The 6,556-nt window shown below is 50.8% G+C and overlaps 1 protein-coding gene and 1 non-coding gene across 2 annotated transcripts in view; both read right to left on the bottom strand.

The window, feature by feature from the left end:
• Positions 1 to 6,556, bottom strand: part of MKLN1 (muskelin 1) — a 213,215-nt gene that overhangs the window by 197,992 nt on the left and 8,667 nt on the right. The gene's annotated exons all lie outside the window — the stretch shown is intronic.
• Positions 1,927 to 1,998, bottom strand: TRNAA-GGC. Its single transcript has one exon. It is a non-coding gene; the product is annotated as a tRNA-Ala (tRNA).

Raw genomic sequence — 6,556 nt, forward strand, 5'->3', positions numbered from 1 at the left:
CCCCAATAGCTAGCAATCCAAAACAGTCGAGTGGCACCTTGAAGACCAAGTTTTATTTAGGTACAAGCTCTCCCTCCTCTGCGAGGACAGATCTGCACGTCCCCCCCCCCATAGCTAGCAATCCAAAACAGTCCAGTGGAGCCTGAGCGGTGGGTGTTGCCTTCTGACACGTGTCCGGTGAGGTCAGGGGGTGTGGCATATGCAAATAAATTACGCTAATGAGTTGTGCTAATGAGCTCCTGCACCTCTTTTCCTACCAAATGACCCTTGATGGATGATGATGATGATTTGTTAATCTATAAACTTTCTGAGAGTGTTTTGATACTGTGAAGGCCAGAGACAATAAAATGATTCTAAATCTCGTACGTGGATGGGAGACCTTCAAGGAAAACTGGGGCTGCTGTGCAGGCGAAGAAGGCAATGGGTAAGCCACCTCTGTACGCCTCCTGCCTGGAGCGCCCCGTGGATGGGATTCGCCACAAGTCAGTTGTTGTGACCAGATGGCACCCAATGGTTACTACTTAGCTCTTCATCCCTTGGAGCTCAACCCCAACACTCATGAGGTTCAATCAGAAACCGGACGTGCAGGCAGCACCGGTCCGATGGGAAGGTTCATCTGAGGACGCTGTCCCTTTCCCCTAGAGACGAAGCCAGCAATGCTCTTTCGCAACTGTGCTGGAACACAGGAGACCATTCGGCCAAACTCTTGTTTCTTTCCAAACCCTACTGGGCATGCTCAGCTGGCGGCTCTCCTGTTTCATGACCCCTGCAGAGCAAACAGGGAAGGTGTGCCAGCTTTTTCCTCTCTAGGGCAGCGAAGGGGCAACGGAGGAAAGGGGAAGATGAACACACATGAAGCGGCCTTCTGCTGAATCAGGCCCTTGGTCCATGGAGGTCAGTATTGTCTACTCAGACTGGCAGCAGCTCTGTAGGGTCTCAGGCAGAGGTCTTTCACATCACCTACTGCCTGGTCCTTTTGACTGAAGATGAACCTGGGACCTTCTGCATGCCAAGCAGGTGCTCTGCCACTGAGCTACAGCCCTACTTCTTGGCTCTCCAGGGTCTCAGGCTGAGGTCATTCAACTAGTCCTTTTGACTGGAGATGCCGGGGATTAAACCTGGGACCTTCTGCATGCCAGGCAGTTCTCTACCACTTGAGCCACAGCTCCTCTTTACAGCTCTCCAAGATCTCAGGCTGAGGTCTTTCACATCACCTACTGCCTGGTCTTTTTAACTGGAGATGCCGGGGATTGAACCTGGGACCTTCTGCATGCCAAGCAGAGGTTCTATTACTGAGCCACAGCCCCAACTTCCTGGCTCTCCAGGGTCTCAGGCAGAGGTCTTTCCCACCACCTAGTGCCTGGACCTTTTGACTGGAGATGCTGGAGATTGAACCTGGGACCTTCTGCGTGCCAGGCAGATGCTCCACCGCTGAGCTACAGCCCCTCTTTACAGCTCTCCAAGATCTCAGGCTGAGGTCTTTCACATCACCTACTGCCTGGTCTTTTTAACTGGAGATGCCGGGGATTGAACCTGGGACCTTCTACATGCCAAGCAAAGGTTCTACCACTGAGCCACAGCCCCACTTCCTCACTCTCCAGGGTCTCAGGCAGAGGTCTTTCCCACCACCTAGTGCCTGGACCTTTTGACTGGAGATGCTGGAGATTGAACCTGGGACCTTCTGCATGCCAGGCAGATGCTCTACCGCTGAGCTACAGCCCCTCTTTACAGCTCTCCAAGATCTCAGGCTGAGGTCTTTCACATCACCTACTGCCTGGTTGATTTTACTGGAGATGCCAGGGATTGAACGTCAGACCTTCTGCATGCCAAGCAGAGGCTCTGCAACTGAACTACAGCCCCACTTCATGGCTTTTCAGGGTCTCAGGCAGAGGTCTTTCCCATCACCTAGTGCCTGGTCCTTTTGACTGGAGATGCCGGGGATTGAACCTGGGACCTTCTGCGTGCCAGGCAGATGCTCTACCACTGAGCTACAGCCCCACTTCATGGCTCTCCAGGGTCTCAGGCGGAGGTATCACAGACTAGTGTGCCTGGTCCTTCCAACTGGAGACAGTCCAGTGATCGAACCGCAGGCCTTCTGCTTCCAAAGCAGAGACTCTTCCTCTGAGCCACGGCCCCTTCCCTAGGAGGCAGGCTTCCATCCCCGCCCCAAAGTCTACCACATTGAGGCTACCATCACACCTCATCATAGCTGGCCAAGCCTTGTGGTGAGCACGGGTTGGATCCAGACTAAACGGGCTGTTTCCTCCAATGCCCCCTTCCTGCTGTGGACCCCGCCCCTCCCCATGTCATTCCTCAGGGTCCCCAGTCCACAATTTTGTGGATATTAGTGGGCTGCTGTGGGAAGGGGAGCCAGGAAAGTTCCGTTCCGCTGACGGGGGAAAAAATTAAATTGAATCCAATTCATTATTTTCAACAAGTGCTCATTCACCCCTCGGTTTTGCAGACCGCTCCCCACTGCTCCTCGCCGCCCAGCCAACATAAGAGGACTGGCCAGATATCAAAGAATCATAGAGTTGGAAGGGGCCATACAGACCATCTAGTGGTCCAACCAACCCCCTGCTCAATACAGGAAGAAGAAAAGGAAGAGAAGGAAGAAGAGGAGGAGGAAGAGGAGGAGATTGGATATTTAGACCCCGCCCTTCACTACCTGAAGGAGGCTCAGAGCAGCTTACAATCTTCTTCCCTTCCCCTCCCCACAACAGATACCCTGTGAGGTAGGTGGGGCTGAGAGAGCTCTGAAGGAAACGGCTCTTTTTAAGGAACAGCTCTTGTTCGCCCAAGGTCATCCAGCCAGGTGCGAGTGGAGGAGTGGGGAATCAAACCCAGTTCTCCCAGATTAGAGTCCATGCTCCTAACCACTATGCTTTAGGATCAGCCTGTTAAGTGTGCGGACTCTAATCTGGGAGAACTGGGTTTGATTCCCCACTCCTCCACTCGCACCTGGCTGGATGACCTTGGGCGAGCAATACTTCTGACAAGAGCTGTTCCTTAAAAAGAGCCGTTTCCTTCAGAGCTCTCTCAGCCCCACCTACCTCACAGGGTATCTGTTGTGGGGAGGGGAAGGGAAAGGAGACTGTAATAGACTCCTTTGGATAGTGAAGGGCGGGGTATAAATCCAATCTCTTCTTCTTCTTCTAAAGAATCCTTGACAGGTATTCGTCCAGCCAATGCTTGAAGACTGCTGCCAGCACTCTCCGCCTCCCTAGGTGGCCGATTCCACTGCTGGACAACGCTTACTGTAAAAAAAAGAAAATCCCTAATATCCAGCCGGTATCTTTCTTCCCATCATTTTATACCCCTTCTTGCGATTCCTCTCCTCCACTGCCCATTCTCTAAGTGACGGCCCTTCCAAATGCATTCAGGTATCGACCTCCCGATGCCTGGTGCCTCTCCAAGCACAGCGAGCAATCTCTTCTCCCGCATTTCTCCCGCTTCCGCTCTCTCCAGCATCCAGTCGGCAACACAGGAAACCACCATCCGGACCACTCCCTAAAATTAGCACCGCCCAGCAGGCCAGAGGAGGGTGCTGTCATTTCTGGAGACAAACACCTTCATGGGGAGAGTCACTTCAAAGCCTTTTTGTGTCCTAGACAAAATCCCAGGCACGTAGAGGCAGAGCGCTCGCTCCCAAACGACAGAACATCACGTGAGCAAATACTCGCAGCATGCATGAGCGTCCAAGTCTGAGTTCATTTCAGAGTCCAAAAGTGAAAGGTAAATTGAAGCCTCGGGGGCCGGGTTCTTGACCACAGCGCGAGCAGTAGGGGAAAAGGCAGGCAAACAACCAACCGCCGCCATTATCAACAACAACTGGGATTTATAGAGCCCTGCAAGGCTCCCTCTAAGCTGTGGGATCTTGTGAGCAAAAATTCTACTTTGTGAGCTACTGGCATCAAAGTTGCGAGCGAGAGGTTTGGCTGCTGCGTAATCAGTTTGCTCTGGAGCCCTCCTTCCTGAGCGGAGACAAAAAATGTGTGAGCCAGAGGCTAAAAAACTGTGAGCTGGCTCACACTCACTCAGCTGAGAGGGGACACTGGAGCCCTGGCCTTTGGCTTGCTATTGACAGCCTGTGCCTGCCGATGATATCTGGGAAAGATCGGCGAGCTGAACATTTAGATAATATATCGAATGCAACTCGTATGGTAACGCCATCGCTATGAAATTAAACAACGCCGCTACCACTTTATGATACCGTACTGTTTTGTAATGGGAATGTTTTAAGACGTTTTTATGGTCGTTTAATTTCTATCTGTGTATTTACTTTCATGTAAGCTGCCCTGAGCCCACCTCAGCGGGGAGGACGGGGTATAAATGGGAAAAATAAATACATGAATACCGCAAAACGCCTTATTCAGAGTATCGGATCTTTTCCCCCTTTTCTGCACCTCTTCCCTTTGCTCGGACACCTTTAAGCCACTCAAAGTCAGTTGTTAATTGCCGCAACACCTTACTGAAAGCCGATCGCCCCTCGCTTGCACCGGAGTCATGCGCGGACCACATGCGCTGATCCCGGTCCAAGTATTAGGTAACCTCGTTCTTCAGATACCCAACAAGACGAGTCAGCTCAGAGCCTCGGCTTCCCTGGGGTCAGTTCTTGGGCCGATTCTGAAAACCTTCCTCTCTTTTCCCCTGGCTGATCTCGCGCTACTCCTGCTCGGCCTCTGACCACATTGAACTCTTGTCGCTCTTCGGACTTCACCAACCCCACGCTCGAGCGATTTCTTATTATTCAGAACACTCTTATGCCGCCTTTCCCACCCAAGTCAATGAAGAAAGGCTGAAACGCTTAGGGCTCTTTAGCTTGGAGAAACGTTGGCTGAGGGGTGACACAATCGAGGTTTATAAGATTATGCGTGGAATAGAGCAGGTAGAGAAAGAAGTCCTTTTCTCCCTTTCTCACAGGGCAAAAACTCCTGGGCACTCCATGAAATTGCTGAGCCGTCGGGTTAGAACGGATAAAATGAAGTACCTCTCCACCCAAAAGTGATTAACACATGCAATTCACTGCCACGGGAGGTGGTGGCAGCTACAAGCATGGACGGCTTGAAGAGGGAATTGGATAAGCATATGGAGTAGAGGTCCATCAGTGGCTATTAGCCACAAGGTATAGAGAGGAACTCTCAGGCTGGGGCAAGTGATGCTCTGTGTTCTTGGTGCTTGGGGGGCAACAGTGGGAGGGATTCTAATGTCCTGGCCCCACTTGTGGACCTCCTGATGGCACCTGGTATTTTTGGCCACTGTGTGACAGAGAGTTGGACTAGGTGGGCCATTGGCCTGATCCAACACTGGCTTCTCTTATGTTCTTATGACAAGAAACATCTTGAGCACTTTGTATTGTTGTAATGGACTGATTGTTTTATCTTGTTTTTAATTGTTTTAACTATTGGCATATATGCCCTATCTGTGAGCCGCCCACAGCCCGTTTGCGGGGAGGGTGGGCGATGATGATGATGATGATGATGATGATGATGATGATGATGATGATGATGATGATGATGATGATGATGATATCATCATCATCATCATCATCATCATAGGACAGGCTGAACTCCGTGGGAAAACAACCGGTGATATGATAACGAAGTCGTGTTTAGGGGAAAATATATCTTCTTTAATTATCCGGTGAGTAACAAACCATTAAAGTTGTTTCCTTCGAAATAAAGTGGTCTCAAGTCTTTCTGACCGACAGTGCTCGATAAGACCGTTTCGCTCAAGTCAGAAAGACCTGAGGCCTTTCCTGCCCAAGCAGGGTCCCCAAGATGGCAGACGTAAAAAAAAATATTGCAACATTTAGACAACGGAAAACGACATTAAAAAAATTAAAATTCATTCAATAAAAACAAACAAGTTAGAGGCGGACTCCGCCATTTGAGGCCTCCTGAACGTACCGGGCTCCGCTACCATTTCCGCTACCACATCGCAGCCCCTCCTCAAACGGTGACTCCCATGGACTCTCCCCCACCCCCAAGTCCTGTGAGATACCTATATGGTGGTGTTAGGGTTTGTGGCCCCTGACCTAGATGGCCCGGGCTAGATCGATCTCATCAGAACGCAGAAACTAAGCAGGGTCGGCCCCGGTTAGTAATTGGATGGGAGACCACCAAGGAAGTCCAGGGTGGCTACACCGAAGGAGGCAATGGCAGACCACCTCCGAATGTCTCTTGCCTTGAAAACCCGACTGGGCTAGCTATTATTTATTTATTTATTTATTTATTTAATTAGATTTACACCCCGCCCTCCTCGCCAAAGCGGGTTGCCATAATGATAACAATAATTGTACGTCAATGTGTATAGCCTAGCCAGGAGAGCCAAAGATTGCCTGGCAGCCTTAAGTTCTAACCCCTTAGCGTCACGCACCAATAAAGTGGCAAGCTAGACTTATTTGGGGGGCTGAGAGGGCTCTGAAAAAGCTATGGAAAAAGAGGAGGAGGATTTATACCCCACTCTTCACTTGGAGTCTCAGAGCGGCTGACAAACTCCTTTCCCTTCCCCTCCCCACAACAGACACCCTGTGAGGTAGGTGGGGCTGAGAGGG

Source organism: Gekko japonicus, unplaced genomic scaffold (assembly GCF_001447785.1).
Source record: "Gekko japonicus isolate JY-2015 unplaced genomic scaffold, Gekko_japonicus_V1.1 scaffold2151, whole genome shotgun sequence".
Taxonomy (NCBI): Eukaryota; Metazoa; Chordata; class Lepidosauria; order Squamata; family Gekkonidae; genus Gekko; species Gekko japonicus.